General features: G+C 41.0%; 1 protein-coding gene across 30 annotated transcripts in view; it reads left to right on the top strand.

Annotated features, from left to right (window-relative positions):
* The window catches only part of PEAK1 (pseudopodium enriched atypical kinase 1), a 297,886-nt gene that overhangs the window by 131,342 nt on the left and 147,458 nt on the right, over positions 1–19,086 (top strand). For 12 of the 30 annotated variants that reach the window (XM_072628670.1, XM_072628672.1, XM_072628654.1 and 9 more), the window contains one exon: positions 16,312–16,488. The exons of the other annotated variants lie outside the window; for them this stretch is intronic. The gene's annotated coding sequence lies outside the window, so the exon portion shown is untranslated. The remainder of the gene's footprint in view (positions 1–16,311; positions 16,489–19,086) is intronic. 30 annotated transcript variants of the gene reach the window in all.

Here is a 19,086-nt window from a genome sequence, read left to right as displayed (position 1 = left end):
CTACAGGATTCTCATAGATCTCTGTGTCTAGCGTAGGCTTTTGGTGGTTAAAGACTATCACCCATCCATCCCTGTCTGCCCATCCACCTGGCCTGTCACTGCTTGGCCTACAGGAATAGGGCCCCAACATGTTGGAGGCTTCCCTTTAGTTTTCTCCCCATTGCTTGATTCCATCTACCTCTCTTTGTTCCTGTTCTCTCTTTCTTTGATGATTGATCTCCATTAGCACCCCTTGTCCTAGAGTATTTCAGCTTATACTGTGTTATGGTGTATTCGAGTTAGACCAGTCCAGTGATCCTTGGTCTAAAGGGAAGTTTACTCGTGTAGTTGGCCCACTCCCTGCACTCAAGGCTCTAATAGGTGTTTATGAATGATGAGGGGGTTGTGCGATTCACTCAGGGTAATGCCTCCGTCCATGCTTATCATATTGAATTCAAGTCAAGTAATGCTGTTTCCAAGGGAAAAATCCTTACCTGCCAGAAAGAGTTTTGCTGTTTGCTACCTGTTGAATTATTAGACTTCTGAGTGAGAGTTTCTTGCAGGTGACATTGAATGACAGGATCTGAGGCATTTGCAGAACATTTCAGTAACAAGGTTTTCACCATCATATGACTTGGCTGCTAGCTTCCTTTTTGTTGGGCTGGTTTTTCTGCTTAACAAGTCCACAACAGTATAGGTCTCTATTCTCTGAGAAAAATACATTCTGTGATGTTGCTTCTGTGTGAGTAGACTCCATAATGAGAAGTCCCCTGTGGATACATTCCTATCTGCCAATTTCCTTGAATCTAGCTGCTCCGAGATTTTATGATTACCTTTATCTTATAGTCTCAAGTGCTTGCCCATGGCAGGTAAAATGACAGGTATCATGGGAGAACGAGAGTCAACCGTAGGCTGCGATGCCCCAGCACTGTCATATGGAGAATTAGTAGGCAGCTTTGCAGCTCATGTTTTACTGTCTGAAACGCAAGAAGCCAAGGATGCAGGGACAGAGAGCCCCCAGTGCAGTTGGCTTTAGTGCTGCAGAATCGTCATCCTCTGCATCTGAGTTCAGTGATGTCTTCTGTTCAGTTTTCTTCTCAGTGGTTAGGACAGACACCTTGTATTATTATGCTACCTCAAGGAGAGTAGAGAACAGTTCACAGTGGAGCTGATCTCTTTGTTAATGCTGCTCCAAACTTGGAGGTCATTGAGAGCATCCCGAACCTGGGCCCCTTCTGTAGAATCCCCACCCAGCAGCCATCCACTGTCTACTCTAAAACTTACAGCGGGAGCCCATCCCATCATCCCCAGCTCTGATTGCTGGAACAGACTTCCTTATAACTTCAGCATGTACTTGGGAAGATGATTTTGGGAACCCAGTGTTAGGGCCTTTCCTGCTTTTGGATCTTGTTACTCAGTGTGATTGCTATCTGTTCCAGTTTTGTGGAATCTGAAAACTGAAAAGAGTTCCACCTCTACCTTTATTTAAATTGTGAATAAAAATGTGAAAGAGCGCAGAGCAAAGCCTGGCTCCTGAGGGCCTTGCCCTGGACGGCTCCTTCCAAGTCAGCTTCTAACTATTGAGGACTGCTTCAATCCTACCAATGCCACTCCAATTCTAGGTGGTAGCCTAGCCACATCGCAACCTTTTCCACCGGAACAGCATGAGGTCCTGTATCACTCTCTGCTTGAATTAAGGTACTTTGTATTTATGACATTCTCTGGTCCTCCTGATTTATATAACCTTATCAAGAAAGAAAACAAAGTGTGTATGGTGTGACCTATTTTGTTGAAGGCAGGCTATCTCTTTGATTACAAAGAATTACTTTTCCAAAATGAGCACTCACCTTTTCTCCAAGAATGTGCTCTGAATTGTTAGGAATCAAAACCAGGCTCACTGGCCTAGAGTGTGCTCATCTTATTCCTTTCTTTGTCCTTTGTGAAAATGAGATAATACTTGTCCTTTCTAGACCCGAGCTACCTCTCCCATTTTCCACAGTCTTTTGTTCATTTTGGTCAGTGTGTTGCTGGTCACATTCACCAGTTCTTTCAGTACCTGAAGCCAGGGGCTGTTTTTGCTACCTCTTATTTTGGGCATCAACTCCTTATTAGCTGTTCACCATTTTTCACCACCTTCCTAGGCAGCTAGGTGGCTGGACATGGAATTAGGAAGACCGGAGTTCAAATTCAGCCCCTGTACTAGCTGTGTGAAGTTAGTCAAGTGCCTTAGCTTCTATCTGCCTCAATTTCCTCAACTATCAAATGGAGATATTAATAGCACCAACATTGCAGGGTTGGGAAGGAAAGAGATAGTATGAGCCAGGCACTAAACTTACTGAGAAAGTAGTGGACGGAATTCTATGGTTCCTTTCAGTTCTATGTCCCACTTTGTAGGAAAACCATTTTTGTACACATGGGTCTTTTCCCTCTTTCTTTGATCTTTTTGGAGTGCAGTCATGGTATGGCTGAATTAAATGGCATGAACTAGCTATTTAGTGATTTTGAGGCATAGTTCTAAATTGCATTCCAAATGGCTGAACCAGTTCCCACTTCCACTAACAATGCATTTGTGCACCAGTTTTCCCTCCTTTCTTCCATCTTTGCCATCTAATGGCAATTAGAGTGAATGAATGAAACTTTGCAATTGCTTTAATTTACATTTCTCTAATTATTAGCGATTTGGAATGGCTTTTTAAAAATATGGTAATTCTCAGTTTATTTTTATTTTCCTTTGAAAACTGTTCATATCCTCTGACCATTTATCTATTGGGGAATGGCTCTTAACTTGGGTTTGGATTCAATTTCTGTCATTTTGCTATCAATGATGTGACCTTGAGCAAGATGCTTAATGTCTCTTAGACTCAGGTTTCTCATTTGTTCCTAAAATGAGAGCATTGGACAGGATGACCTCTAACATCCCGTCCAGCTTTAAATCTGTCGTCCAAAGATGGCATCACCAAATGATTGACTGCCTTTACATATACATATATATAGTGTGTATATGTGTTTGTGTGTGTGTATATGTGTGTGCACACACGTACACACACACACACACACAAAATATCCCAGTGCCTAGAAGGCACCTTAGAAATCATTGAGTCCAAAATCTTGGTTTTATAGATAAAGATGCAAACTTTTAAAAAGCAAGTGCCTTTCCTCAGCTCCTGGTGCTAGCCAGGACCAGACCTAGACCCCCTACGTCCTAGGTGAGGGACTTGGAATAAGGAGGATTCTGAATTATGACATAAAAGCAAATGAAGCGATCTGTGTAGGTAAGTTGTGTCTTTATAAAAATGAAGTAACCTGATCTGTTTTCCTTACCAGGACTAATCCTTAGTACAGTACTCACGTGAACATTTTATTTCACATTTCTATCCCTCATCTTTTAGAAATACTCTGTGCCAATGATCCCATAGTGTAAAAATACAGACTGTTCTACCTTGGTAACTTTCTATAAACAGTGATTCCAGCTTCTTTTTCAAATTAGTGATTAATAATAGAAACTTCTCCCCAAACTAGGCAGATGAGCCCAGCATTTTTTCTTAAATGTTTGTCTTCTAGCAGCATTTCCCTTTCAAAATGAAGTCTTCCACCACACGATGTGATTTTTTTTTTCTCCCCTGATATGGAAAATGTATTCATTTAAATTTTTAAATACTACAGAATTTCTTTCTTAAATCTTTTTTAAAGTTTTTGAAATGGCTGGCAAATTGCATCTGCCAGTTCCATAGACTTAAGAAACTGCTAGGGGAGGCTTGCCCAGATGGTTCTAATAAACTGAGGAAAACAGCAAAGGACAGAGAAGGGGGTGGGATGGAACTGTAAGAAACAGCTTTGCTGTGAGGTCTGGCCTAGAATGGGGAGGAAAACGGGCCTTCTATCAATCTCAAAATCTGCTTTTCTTAAGATTCCTCTTTATAGACTCACAGAATCATCAGTTTAAATCCAGAAAGGGCCCCTCAGAGCCTCATTTGACAGGTGAAGAGAACTGAGGCCCAGGGCAGCTGGGCAATAGAAGGGACAAGGAGTGTGGTCTGAAGTGGGCCCTCCATTCTGTGTCCTGCTCTGCCTCTCAGTCCACTGATGCTCCTCAGCTTGGGGAGGCAGCGATGAATTTGTTCTCACATAGTAGCCTGTGTTTCCATTGCTGGTCCTGTAAACAATACACATGGTCTAGGGAGATGGTGTATGAGAATATTCTCAGAAAAGCCAAGACTGGTTTTGGACATCTGAGAGCAGATGAAGAGCCAAGCATTCTTAATGTGCTGCCCGGGGGTTCTCGGGGAGATGTCTTACACTGGTCCTGCTCTCTAAATAGCCTGGAAACCTCAGATCCCTAGTTTGAAGCAACTTAATTCAATTCAGTAGACATTTATTAAGCCCCTTCTGTGTGCCAGGCACTGTGCTTAAGTGCTGAGAATAGGAACAGAGACAAAAGATAGGGCCTGCCCTCAAGAAGCTTACAATCAACCTGCAGACAGATACATACAGAGCAAGCTGTATATAGGACATAGTTAAAGAGGGAAAGTGCTGGAGTGAAGAGGAGTTAGGAAATGGAGAAGCTGCAGTCTTAGTGGAGACTTAAAGGGAGCCAGGGAGGTCAGTAGTGGGAATGGAAGAGGGAGTGTTCCAAGCGCAGGGGATGGCCTGGCCACCTGGAGCCTAGAGTCCAGAAATGGAGGGTCATGTTCATGGGACAGTGAGAAGGCCGGTGTCTTTGGGGGGAGTAACACCTAAAAATACTGGAGAGGGAGGAGGTGGCTTAGGCACAGAGAGCTTTGAAGTCCAAACCAAGCATCTCATATTGGACTCTGAACTAATGTAGTGTGAGAATGCCTTGGGTCTACAATACTCATGCTCATGAACTTATATTAGTCTTGTCTTTCCCCATTTTACTTTAATGGTCTTCACTGTGGTTTTGAGTTGGAGGCTTAGAGTTGTTGTAAAGGTGACTGTTCACCCTATTGCATTTTGAGTGGGGCTCTCATTTAGCTATGGGATTAGACTGTGTAATTCTTGAGAGCAGGACTGATCTAATGCTGTTTTTTTATCCTTGGCATTTAGCACAGTCCCTGGCACATAGGGGCTCTTTAAAGGTCACTTGTTGACGGATTAAAACTGTATAACTGAACTTGTTCATAGACTAGGGATAAGGCCTCTGGATTGTGGTGTCCTTGTCTCAGGGACTTCCTGAATGAAGAAACTCTCTCCCAGTGCCAGGTGGGAGCTTCTTTTCCATTTAGCCTCTGATAGCTACCTGGAGCACAGACAGATTAAGCAATTTGCCCACGGTCGCACAGCCAGCCAGAATGTGTCAGAGATGGAACTACTTCTAGATACTCTTGATCTGTTGTCTGGCTGTCATGCCCTGCTGCCTTTCATAGAATATTGGATCTCTCTATCACCAGTCCTGTTGGCTTAACTGGTATCTTTTCACTGACTGATATATGGAGGCTCTGTGCATGATCCACCTCCCAGAAAAGGCCAATAGATGCCCAGTAGTGGAATGGGCAGCCTCAGGACATAGGGTGTCACGTCTAACTGGAGCTCCATAAGCAAAGTCTGAATGTCCACTTGGTGAAATTTTAGAGGGACTTTTTGTCCTGGAATGTGTTAAACTAAATGACCTCCGAGGGCCCTTTCAGCTCCAATCTTCTGGGATGATTGCCTTCTCACCATCTGAAAGATTAATGTTTTGCCTTAGATAGGTAGCTGCTCCAAAATGAAGTACTTTACAGTGGTAGTTTGCACATAATGTTCACCCATAATGTTGACAGCTATTAATTAACAAACAGAGCATGAGAAATGATCAGGAAGCTGCTATTTTATCTCCCTCAGGAATGGCCAACCTTGTGGACTTCTTTAACTGGAGCTACTTTCTTTCCCATTGGTATTTGGCAAAAACCTTCTATTTTTTTCCATTGAAATATAATGGTGTAGATGCAATCAATTTGAAAGAATATTATTATGCATTAAAAAAAAACCAAAAAACTTTCCCCAAAGTATACTTGATGGTTCTCACTATTTGCTGGCCAAAGTAAAGAATCCAGTTAGCATTCAGAGTTGTGCTAACTCTAGTGTCCATGGCCTTGCCCAGTGCAAGGGAGCTGGAGGAGTTGGGGAAATACACAGGCCTTGTCTGTGTTTTTTCAATTTCTGAACACAAAATTTATTGAGTTTATTTGATTTGCAATTTTCATGTTAAGTAGATTATTTTATGCTTTACATTTGTAAAGAAACCTTGATTGGCTTCTATTAAGTGTCCATTATTATTGAATGATATGATTAATGTAACTGCTTTTTGGATTATTGCATCTGAAGAAATCAAAGTGGTTAGTGTGCTTTTAAAATAAGATAGAAATGCTGTTACTGTGGGAGAGTTAGAAAACTAATTGGTCTATATATCTTAAATCAGTCATCTCTGTAGCTTTGTTTAATTGTTTGACAGCTAGGATTGAATGGAAAAAATGTTGTATTTTAAGAAAACAATGCTCCAATCACCTACCAATATCAGGTTAATTGAATGGTGTATTATCGGGTACTCTGCCCTCTGCAATTATAATAGGGAAAAGTAAATGATATTCCAAGTACTTGTATAATTAACCTGCTAGACTAAATCAGGGCTCCTGTTTGTCATCTGAAGGCTTTTGTAGTCCCTTCCCTCACCCCACCCCCACCAAAAAGGGCACTGCAGTATCAGGAATTGAACACTGTATTTGAGGGCAGAGCATGTGACTTCAGATCTTTGCTTAACCTAAGGAATAACTTAAACAGCCCTGGGGGCTGATTAGACAATGGAATTGGGTTTCCTGAAAAGGCCAAGAGAGACCTTCTCACTTACAGTCTCAGAACACAGGCTCCTTGATGTCAGGTTGTCCAAGATGTTAGGGAGAATTCTGGAAGAGCTCATGGACTTTAGTCATCTCTTCTGTCTTCTAATCCTATGTTCATACAAAATATTTCTGCATTGGGGATTTATCACTATCAGGTAATTTTAAAACAAAGGGGCTACATTTTGTTTTTGTTAAGGTCAGAACTTTGAACCTGGAAAAAAAGTGAAACAAAGGGATTAGAATTTCTCACAGTCATAGTAAAACTATTGTCGTTAATGTTGGCTGCTCAAATGAAAGATTTGTGAGACTTCTTGTTTGAAGTTTATTTTGATGCTTGCTTTTCCTATAATGCAGAGACACTCAAGAAATGGTAGTTTCAAACATAATTGAGAAGTCACAACTGATTTTTTAAAGCATTCTATAGATGCCATTTGTCCATGGCATCTCCAAAAAAAATTGCATTTCTTTTTTGAAGTTAGAAAATAGTCTAAAGGAAATATACTAAAGGTTTTTTTGTGTTTTTAGTGGCCATCAGAACTCTAGGGAATAAGTGTATTTAGTGCAGAAAAGAGGTCATTTGTGTTGTAATATGATGTAGCCAAACATTTGAGGATAGGGTTGACTAGTACATAGCTGAGTCCTTTGTGAAGAACCCTGGCTGTCATCTAAAGAGCTACATCATTTACTTACAGACCACTAAAAGATCATTTATAACCAGCCATTAATAATAATGGAAAGTCCTCAGAGCAGATCATTGAAATCCTAATAAAGCTTGTTGTACTTAACTCCACTCAGCCTCTGAAGCTCATTGGTTTCACGGGGGTAGACAGAAATTCAGTTTGTCTGTTACTTGCCTGATGTCCACTTCCCACCACACCTCCCTCCTCACAGAACCTTTTACTTCACTTATTAAGGTATGTATGACAGCTATCTATTCATCTCACACTCCTCCTTAGACTATAAACTCCGTGAGAAGAGCACCCATGTCTCATACATACTTTTAGTTCTCCCTCCCCTCTCCCATAAGCTCTTAGCACAGTGAGCTGTGGCATTTAATGTTTCTTTGATCACATTAAATTTCTAGGGTAATATAATTACATTTTCAAGCCAGAAATGGGAAGGCATTAGACATTAAGACTAGCCACCTTATTTAACCAATGGAGAAACTGAAGTCCACAGAGAAAAGTGACACATATATGGTCACAAAATGAATTGGGGGTTATCGGGACTACACTTCCATAATTCTAGTGAGAGGAACCACACCATTTTCCCAGTTTCCCAGATTTACAACTTCCAAGTCATCCATGAATTTTCATCCTCACCCATCCTTCCTGTCCAGTCATTTACCAAGTTGAATTGATCCCAACTCCTATCATTTGTTCCCTTCTCTCTACTCATATAGCCTGCCCCCACACCCCAACCCCTCACCCCGCCCTCCCCCAGTTCAGGCCCTAATTACCCATCCTGGATCATTGCAACAGCTTCCCCTGTGGTATCTTTGCCTCAAGTCTCTGCCCTCTCCAGTTCATCCTCTGTACTGCTCCCGAAGTGATCCTCCTAAAGCCCTGACCATGTCATTCTACTGTCCAGGAAAGGTCCCTAGCTCTCTGTCTGCCTTTAGGCTTAATACCTACTCCTCCATTTATCATTTGAAGTTCCCACTCATTTCTTCTAGGCTGATTACTCCTCTTTCTTTCCTGCTTTCCCTCCCAGCTTTGCTCCTGATTTCTAGACTTTAGAACCATACCTCAGTTGCTATTTCATCCTATGATTTTCCTCAGCACCTGAGGCCTCCTTGCGCTAGAACATTTAACCACCTTTATAGTCTCTCATCCTAGAATATGCTTCTACTGGGTCATCCCCCATTCCCGTTGATGAGTTCCTCAAAGGAGTCTGTATCTTGTAGAGTGGCTATCTAGCTTTCATTCCTCTCCCAGTTCTGCTCCTGACCCTACAGATTTCAAAACTAGTCTACCCCTCAATATCTCACTGTTTTTTAGCTAACCTCTCTAGCATATCAAAATATTATACACAGTTGATGCTAGGAAGGCATGTGTAACTAAACATTAGGAAAATGTTAAACCTAACAATTGATTATATCAAGAGACACAAAAACTTTTTCACAAAATTCTATAGCCATTTTTGTTCAAAACATTAAAATACATAGCCATAAATGGACTTTTCCTTAATATAGTTAACAGTGTCTAACGGAAACCAAGAACCAGCATTACATGTTATGAGAATAAACTAGAAGCTTTTCCGTTAAGATCAAGGGTAAAACAAAGATGGCCATTATCACCACTACTGTTTGACATATAGTACTAGAAATGCTGTTGTATAGCAATAAGACAAGCAAAAAATTGAGGGAATAATCATGGGTAAAAGTGGGAGAAGATTATTTTTATAGATGATATGGTTTACTTAGAGGGTCCCAGAGAGCTAGCCAAAAAATTAATTGAAACAGTAACTTCAATAAAGTTGTAGGGTATTAAATCCACATAAATCACCATTTTCTGTTTATTAATCATAAAACACAAAAAGAAGAAATAGAAATTCCATTCAAAATAACTACAAAATTTGTGAAATATTTGAGACCCTATGTATAGACATAGAACTATATGAATACAACTTTAAGGCACACCTATAAAAGTGGAGAAATATTAATTTCTCATGTTAAGCTGAGCCAATGGAATAAAAATTGTGATACTGATTTACTTCCTCATTGCCATACCAGTCAAACTACCAAAAGATTATTTTATAGAGCTAGAAAAAAATAACAATTTATATAGAGGATGCAAGGTATAAGGGAAACAATAAAGTGGAAAGAAAGAGGCTTAACAATACCATTTTTCAAACCACTACCAAACAGGAAACAACAAATTGATTTGGTACTAGTTAAAAAAACAGAGTTTAATCAATAGAACAGATTAATTGTATACTATACAGAAGTGAACAAAAGCTAGTTAAGTGGTCTAGTGTTCAGGAAACCCAGGGGCCACAAATACTGAGGTAAAGACATACTATTTGACAAAACCTGCTAGAAAAAATGGAAAGAAGTCTAGCATAAATTAGGTGTAGTGTAGTGCAACACTAGTTACATGATACATATGTGTCTTTTTTATGTGTGATATCTATCTAATATATATCCTCTAATTTGTTTATGAGGTGGTTTTGTATATGTGTGTGGGGGTGGGTGGTTACTTTATAAACGAATTAGAAGAGCCAGGGTGAAATATCTTTTAGATCTATGAATGGTGAGGAGTTCATGACTAACAAGCAATACTTAGGCTCCTGCAATATAAAATGGACAGTTTTGATTCCATAAAATGTAAAAGTTATTGCACAAACAAAACCAATAGTTAAAATTAGAAGGGAAACCGTTAACTGGGGAGGGGAGGGGAGGGCAGGATGTAAGGGGGAGAGGAACAGGAAGTTTCTTTGATAAAGGTCTCATTTCCATGATAGATATAGAACTGATTCAAATTTTTAAAAACAAGATATATTTCCCAACTGATAAATGATTGAAAGACATGAATGGGCAAATGAAGGAATCCACACTATCGAAAGCAGTAAAAAGAAGTGCTCCAAATCATTAATAATTAAAGAAATGCAAATTAAAGCAACTCACTTTCCAACTAACAACACCTATCAGATTAGCAAAGATGAAAAAAGTTTAAAATAGCAAATGTTGGAGAGGTTTGTAGGCAAACAAGCACGTTGGTGGAAAGCAATTTGGAACAGTTCTCAAAAAGTCACTGAACTCTTCATACCCTTTAACCCATTGACCCCCAAAGAGATCATAGAAAGAAGGAAAAGACTCACTGTACAAAAATATTCCAACAAAGAATTAGAAATTAATGGGCTACCTATTAAGTGGGTAGTGGCTGAACAAAAATGGCATATAAATAGTGGAATATTATTGTGCTGTCAAAAATGGCTAAAGGGACAATACTAGAGAAACCTAGGAAGATATACGTGTGTTCGTCCTTGGTTGCTGAAGAAGACCTTGCCATCAGAGAAATAACAACATGACTTGCACTTGACTTTGTTTTGCGTGAGGGAGGGCTGTGCAGGTCACCAGCCTCACTTCTCCTCCAGAGCCATCTGAATCCAGGGACCAGATATTCCTCAGGATGACTGGAGATGACCTGATAGAGAATGTAACGAGTAGAGCTGGAACAGTTTATGCAATAGCAACAATATGAAAACAACAGGGACAAACACACAACCACAAAGAATCTAGCTGTGAAAGACTTAAGGACTTAAGTATAATGATAAAAACAAAAAGCCCAGTTTGGTAGTGAAGATGCTACCATACTGCTGTCGCCTCTGGTGAAGAGGTGATGAACCTGTTCATCACCCCACATTTCACCTAGTTACAGCTTGTTTGTGCATCACTGTTTGTGGGTTGTCTCCCAGTAAATAGCTTTTCATGCATCCCAGCACTTACCACAGGGTCTGGCACATAGTAGGTACTTAAATGTCTATTCACTGACAGAGAAAGAGAGAGAGACATATAGTTGTGGATATGGCCAGTGCAGGAATTTGGTTCACTTTACTATGCATATCAGTTATATCAGTTTAACTTTTCTTTTTCTTTTTCTATTTGGAAGGAAGAAAACTAGAGAAAGGGAAAAGGGACTATAAATAGGGTTTTCACATTAAAAAAAAGAGAGAGATCAGAAGGCCAAAAGGAGTCCCAGAGAAGCAGGACTGCTTTCAAAGTTACATGTTGAATTTATTCTATCCTTAAGAAGAGAAGTCTGCTCTTTGTAAAAGAGATTTGTTGTTTCACTTCAAATCCACTCTTTCTGCTCTACCTTGTGTATGTCAATGCTCATTTTATTTGGTATCTAAGGTTAGAATTCAAAATAATTAAACTCTAAAATGATATTCTTAAAGATGTGACTGTGTCGTCTCCCAAATGAAATCTCTTCCATTTCTTCGAGCCCTCCACAGTTTGCCTCTCACCTGCCTTCTGTAACATCCCTCTTTTCTAGCCACACTGACCTTACTGCCTTCTTTCATATTGTCTTTGCACATGCATCTCTCCATGTCAAGAGTCTCTTGGAATCCCTAGTTTTCTCAGAGGCATTGCCCCCTCAGATAAGAGCCTTTACTTGGTTGCTCCAATTCTTCACATTCTCTCAGTGTTAAAATTCCTTTTGGATTCTGTGTATACTTTTCCTTTTATTTATATGTATATGTATGCCTCCTTCAGTGAAATGTAAGCACCTGGAGGTCAGGGACTTTTTTTCAGTTCTTAATTCTTGTTCTCCATGACCTCTCTGTGGCTTTTGACACTGTTGATCATTCTCTCTTCCTTGATATTCCCTTCTCTCTAGGTTTTTACCTCTTACTTATCTGACTGCTTCTTCTCTGTCTCCTTTGCTGAATTATCAGCCAGCTCGTGGCCTCTAATCACAGGTGCCCTTCAGAGTTCTGTCCTGGGCCCTCTTCTCTCCTCCTGTACTGCTTCATTTGGTGATCTCATCAGCTCCCAAGAATTTAATCACCATCCCTATGCTAATGATTCTCAGATCTAGCTTTCCGGCCCCAGTCTCTCAGCCACTCTCCAATCTCATTTCCAATTGCCTTTCAGACATGTCAAACTAGATAACATCTTCAACTCACTATGTACAAAACAGAACTCTTCCTCTCTCCTGCCTTCCCAGGCCCTCAGGCATGCCAACTCCTCATTATCCTCACTATCTCTTACCCACCCCTATCCAAGCAGGGGCCTGTTCACTGTTACTTTACAAAAATTCCTTTCCAGTACTGCCAGCGCTCATCTTCTCACACCTTGATGGATGTAGCATGCTGGTGAATCTCTCTCCACTTCAGTCCATTCTCCAATCCACCACCAAGGTGATTTTCCTGAAGCACAGGTTCAATCCTATGATAGCACTAGTCAATAAATTCCATATAGCTGCCTGTCTCCTCTGGGATCAAGTGCAAATCCTCGCATATTCCAAGACCTTCATAACTGAGCCCCCTCTTACCTTTCTGGTCCTCTTACATTTTCCTTCCTGACATTGCTTCTTTGATCCAGTGACGTGGCCCTCCTCATTCTTCCATGAACAAGACTCTCCATACCCCAGGGCCAGGCATTTTTCTGGCTTTGCCTGAAGGCTGAAATGGTCTCCCTTCTCAAGGCCTCCTAGCTTCCATGGCTTCCTGTAAGACCCAGCTGAAATCCCACCTTCTACAGGAAGCTTGCCCCAACCTCTCTTAATTCTAATGCCTTCCCTCTTTTATTTCCTAAAATTTATCCTGTGGATCATTTGTACATATTTGTTTGCCTGTTGTTTCCCCATTACATTGTGAGCTCTTTAAGTTTAGGGACTATGTTTTGCATCTTTTTGTATCCCTGGCACTTAGCCAAGTAGCTAGCACATAGTAGGTTTTGTCTTTATACTCAGCTCCCAGCCCAGTGCCTTTCAGATACTAATCATTAATAAATGTTTGTTGAATTGAATTAGACACGAGGACAATCAGACCATGATATCTAGAAGCATGAAGGTGATTATCGATTTCTCACTCAGGCTTTGTATCTGTTCAGTCTTTTCAGTTGTGTCTGACTCTTCCCCCATTTGAAATTTTCTTGGCAAAGATGCTGGAGTCGTTTGCCATTTTCTTCTATGGTTCCTTTACAGATGAGGAAACTGAGGCAAGCAGGGTTATCTGACTTCCCTAGGGTCACGCAACTAGCTGATAAATGTCTGAGTACAGATTTGAACTCGGGTTCTCCTGACTACATACTCTGCCCTCCATCCACTGAGCCGCCTAGCTGCCCTGAACATAATAGATGCTCAATAAATGTCTGTTAAATTGAGTCAGACAACATTTTAGAGATAGAAAGAGCCTTTGAGGCCACCCAGTCCAACCCTTCATCTTGGAGATGAGGCTGTGACTTACTTGAAGAAGGGCCACTCAGTCGCTTAGGTTTGTGGGTTCTTTCCACTATATCGTCTGGTCTGGACAAAAGAAGTTTTCTCCTGCGTGGGGAAACCTCTCCATAGTCGTAACCATCAAGAAAAGCTGCTGCACACAGAAAACTGAAAGTTTGCATGTAAGCAAAGGTAGCAGTCCAGGCCCTGAATACTTCCCATCCCAAATGCAGACAGGCTGCAGCACCCCAGCACTGGCTCCTTCTGTGCATGACCCTCCATTTTCTGCCTCTAACTGGGAGATTTCGCAGTTCAGGTCTGCACAGGGAGGCACAAACAGCTTGGCTCTTCACAGGTTCCCTGGAAGTAGCAAATTTAATGGTTTTGTTTCAAGGTTTTTCCACATCAGCTGTAAGGTACATTAAAATGTGTTGTTATAATCAAGTGCAGGCTTCCCACAAGTTGATGCTAGAAGCATAATTTCCCCTAAAGTAGAAAACATGCACTCATTCAAATAAGTCTGACATCTATATGTCATCCACATATTTTGGGGTTGTAATATTGGGGTTTTATAGGCCATTGGGTTCTGTTGGCTCTAGTTAGGAATTTGATTTGAGAAAATTCCTTCATCTCTTGGGGCCTGAGTTTTGTTTTCCTTAAAGTGAATTTTGGATTAAATGATATCTGCAGTTCCTTAAAATTCTGAAATGTCAAGGCCATGTATACCATAGTCTTTGCTGGGATCAAATAAGCTAGGGTGCTGAACTCACTTGGGAAGAGGCAAAATCCTGCCTCATACTGTACAAGCTGTATGATCCTGGGCTAGTCACTTAACAAGCTTCAGTTATATGTGTGTGTATGTCTCTATATACATGCATATATACACATATATATGTGTACATTAATGGGGATTATAGTAGCACCTGCCTCACAGGATTGTTATGAGTTATCAAATGTTTTGCAAACCTTAAAAATGCTGTGTATGTGTTAGCTATCATTATTATTAGGCCAGTCTCACAACCACAAAATAAACGTGGAAATAGCAGAATTGTCCAAACCAACTTTTCTGCAGAACTCTCCTTTAAAAATTCTACTGAGATTTCCAGTGCTGGAATGGCTGAGTGAGGAAGGAGCCCTCTGAAGGCTCCCAAATTCCCCTCCAAACAACTAGAAAACCATCTCGGAACTGGTCTAGGAGCAGGGAAGTGGCTCAGCAGCCTGGCTGAAAAGGTCTGTCTCACTGGGGTAGGAGAGGAGTGAGGTCCAAGAGCAGCAGCAGCCAGCCTCACAGCAGGGGGCCTGCAGCAAAGCTCCAACAGCCCCTTAGGCAAGTGAGCAGTCTGTGTAGCACAGCAAAGTCCCATCCCAGTGTCCCCACCCCTAGAACAAGCCACCAGTGAGGCCTTGACCCCTATGCTGACTAGCAGTGAAGCCCTGCCTCGGGGCTGACACCAACTGGGAGCCCCTGGCCTGGGACCAACCAACAGAGAGACCCTATTTCCATAGCAACCAAGCAACAGGGCCCCACCCTTACAAACTGCGAATAACTTAGGTATTCTCAGCAATACAGCGATCCAAGAAAATCCCAAAGGTTTAATGATTAATTTGAAGCATGCTATATTTTTTCACTTTCAATTTTTTGAGTCTTTTGTACATAATGACTAATATGGAAATGTTATACATAATTGCACATGTATAACCTATATCTGATTGCTGTCTTAGAGAGGGAGAAGGGGAAGATGGGAGGGATAGAATTTGGAACTCAAAACTTTAAATAAAAGTGTTTTTTAAAAAAAAGTTTCTTAAATCATACATTGGTCACCTTAGGAACCAAGTTAGATGTGTCTTTGAGAAAGGAAATCATTGGTTCATTAACTCTAGGATTCATACTCCAAGAACTGCTCCATAGAACTGCTCCATTTCCTACCTTTTCAAACAGTTTACCTGCAGCCTGACTCTTCATAAAGTCTACACAAGTAACTGAATTAATTAGATTAAGAAACATTTTCCCTTCTGTTTCCAACAAAATTGTTTGTTTTGTTTTTAAATAGAAAATGTCTAAAGTAGCACTAAATTAAGAGCATGAGAACTTACTAACTTGTATACATCAGAACAATGTTTATCAACCTGATCGATGGTTTTTGAATTCTGCATTCCTGGCTCCGGTGCATCAGCCTCTCTGGCAGTTTCATGTTCATGAAATTGTGCATGAAAGCAATACCCTGTGCGCTTTGAGAACCACCTGGACATGGGGGTGGGGAGCAGTACTGAGGACTCATGGTCAGAAGGATCCTATAGCTGGCTTCTGTGGCATCTCTGATTACTTGGAGAAGGTTCAATCTAGTATGTATTCTGATGGATCTGAAAGGCAACTTTGGCACATGAAACACATGAGGCTGTTCTCTTCAAAGGGGATCATAGTGTATAGATGTGGGAAGAGAGGTGTTGCAGTTTGGGGAGGTTAAGAATGGGGTGAACAAGGGATGATGATGTGTGTGTGTGAGTGAGTGTGTGTGTGTGTGTGTGTGAATTTGTCTTAAGATCATGGGATTTACAGAGAGACAGCACTTTGGATATTATCCTACCCAATCAACCCTTTCATTTTACAGATGAGGAAAATTGAGGTCTATAAAAGGAAAGCAGCATCTCCGAGGTCACACAAGCAGCAGGAAACAACATTAGGATTTGAATTATGCCCAGTGTTCTTTCCACTCTCTGACAGCTGCCACTCAATCTCCATCAGCTCTCATTCTCCTGAGGTCTCACCATATCCACACCTGGCCCAGGTTAGTCAAACCTAGGTATCAGATAAGAAGTTCTAGCCAAGCTTGAACTTCAGAGAGAGAGGAAAGAGGAATGGTTCTAAGTCATGCCTCTAGAGCAAATAAAATGTTCTAGGATTGTATGATCATAGGTTCAGATCTGATCGGAACCTTAGAATGCCTTCTCCTTTCAACCTCCTCACTTTGCAGATGAGAAAAGTGAGGCCCAGTGTGGTTGTGGTCTGCCCAAGATGATGTAGTAGTCAATTCCAGGCCTGGGATTCAAACTCAGCTCCTCTGATTCCTTGGCCAGGACTTGGCAGCTGTTGGGATGAAAAACAACCAACAGTGATCAGAGAAAAGGAGTCAGAAACGGCAACAATGGAGGCCAGGCTGAGATCTTTGCTTGTTTCAAAACTAAAATCTACATAGAGCTGTGTATTTAAAAATAGTTTAAAAGTTGATGGTGTTGAAATTAAGTATTAAAGGAAAAATTGTGACTTTTGGAAGAAAAAAATGCTACTATGCAGTTGCTTCAGATTTGTAAAATAGTAATGAAATTCATTCATCCCTAACCAGAAATCTGACTGCTTGGAAGTGAGTGTGTTGTGTAGAACATTTAATTCATGTAACTTAGAAGAAACTATTGTCTCTAAAGGAAAATGGACCTATACAATTCCGTACTAAAAATTCTTTGCATAAAATATTCCCAGAGTATATGCAAAATGGTGGTCCTTTTGTTTCTGACTTATTTTGAATAAGCATTTTGTTCCTTGTGTTAGTCATGTGTTTGCTTGAAGGAGGGGCTGTCAGGAGAAGGGGAGGTGTGGGAAGAAACAGGCATTTTCACATACTGAGAAAATGAAGGCTTGGTGGTTATGCCTCCTCTTCACCAAGCTCTCTGGGACCCCAAGGAGGCTTGTGTTGAGAGGGAAGGAATTCGGCCAAGGGCATTAGGACTTCAGTTCTCCAGGCTGTTCTCAGATCTACTCAAACTCACGGCAATAGTTGCCCCTCAGATTTTTTTCTCACTTCTCATTACTTCATCTGTTGTATATTTTCTGCATTTTCCAGTAGTTTGTGAAAGGCAGGAAGGAAGAACAAAATTGACCACAGGTAATTTGTTGTTGATTGTATATCCTTTACAAAAGGTGCATGAAAACTGTCCCATGAGGGCAGTTAATAGTTGGACTTTGTTACCTGCATGATTTTATCCCTTAGAAACATTTAGATCCTGGTTGAATCAATAAATCTTTGTGCCCAACTTAATTCAGTAAATATGTATTAAGTGCCTATTATCTGCAAAATACTGTGCTAGATTCTAGGATTCCAAAGACTCAAAATGGAACAAAGCCTCTCTTCAAAGGGCTTACCATTGCGGGAGCAGGGGCACAACATGGGCATGGAGCAGGGGGAGAACACTAACTAAAGGTCAGTGGGGCAGTGTGGTTCGGGATTTTGTGCCTTCTTGGACAAGGTGGAACCAAAGCTGAACCTTGTAGGAAAATGGGGTTCTGAGAGTCAGAGATGAGAGTATTGTGGGCCTGACAGATGGGTTGGCAAGTGCAGCAAGGCAGCAGAGGGAAGCCTGATTTCAGAGAACAGTTAGAATTGTTGTTTGGCTGGGAGCTATACCAGCTGGATCCAGAGGACCCAGAATGTGGAAGACCTTCAGTGTCTGGCTGAGGAATTTGTGTGTTTTGAGACAGTGGGCTCTGGAATGACCTGTGTCTGAAACGGATTTATGGGTATTCAAAAGGAGACTTGAGTTTTATTAAATTACTTATTAAATGCCATTTGTTAGTTGTATAACTTCAAGTAAATTACTTCCGTTTTCTGATCCTTTAAGGCAGTTTGACTGCATTCTCTTTCAAGTCCTGTCCAGTTTTGAGATTCTTTCATTCTCAGTCTTTCTTCCTGAAGAAAAGACTGCTGCTAAACAGGGCAGGCCGTCATTTTGCTGTTTGTTGCTGAATATGTGCTTAGTTCAAGCTGAGTTTCAGAATTCATTTTTTTTAATCCAGAAACTAACCAACCTTCCTTCCTTCCTGCTTGCCTGCCTGCCTTCCTCCCTTCCCTCCTTTCTCTCCCTTCCCTCCTTTCTCTCCCTTCCCTTCCTCCCTCTGCTCAGTGGAGGCTAAAGAGAGAGGCCTGAGATTATGACTCATCTAGACACTGTTGCATAAAGTGGGGGTGGGGGTGGGGAACAAGGGGATATTGCTACTTTTAGAGAGATGTTGAAGGCAAGCCTTCTCAGACTCCTTGCATTTGTGATGTTGATTCAACACACTTGGATATAATCCAGGAGAAAAAGGAGAAAGCTTGTTGCATTTACATGTAGGAAAAAAAATCTCAAGTCAATAAAAGTTAAATTTGGTTTGGGCAAAATCTGTACAAATAACTGAAACTCAGCCCCATAGAGGCTTTGATCCAACTGCTAGCCCTTTCTTAGGCAGAGATATTGATGACTTCATAATGTGTCATTGTATTGGATATTGTTGGATGGATTTCCAATTGAACTGTTCCTTCTGTATTGTCTCTATAATGGCTCAAGTGTGTTTGGTTGTCTCTCCTTACTGCCTTGGCTTTCATAATTCAGAAGTGGAAGGGACATTGTACATG

This window comes from Notamacropus eugenii, chromosome 1, assembly GCF_028372415.1.
Source record: "Notamacropus eugenii isolate mMacEug1 chromosome 1, mMacEug1.pri_v2, whole genome shotgun sequence".
In the NCBI taxonomy this organism is placed as follows: Eukaryota; Metazoa; Chordata; class Mammalia; order Diprotodontia; family Macropodidae; genus Notamacropus; species Notamacropus eugenii.
The sequence above is the reverse complement of the archived record's forward strand: the minus strand, read 5'-3'. Positions and strand labels throughout refer to the sequence as shown.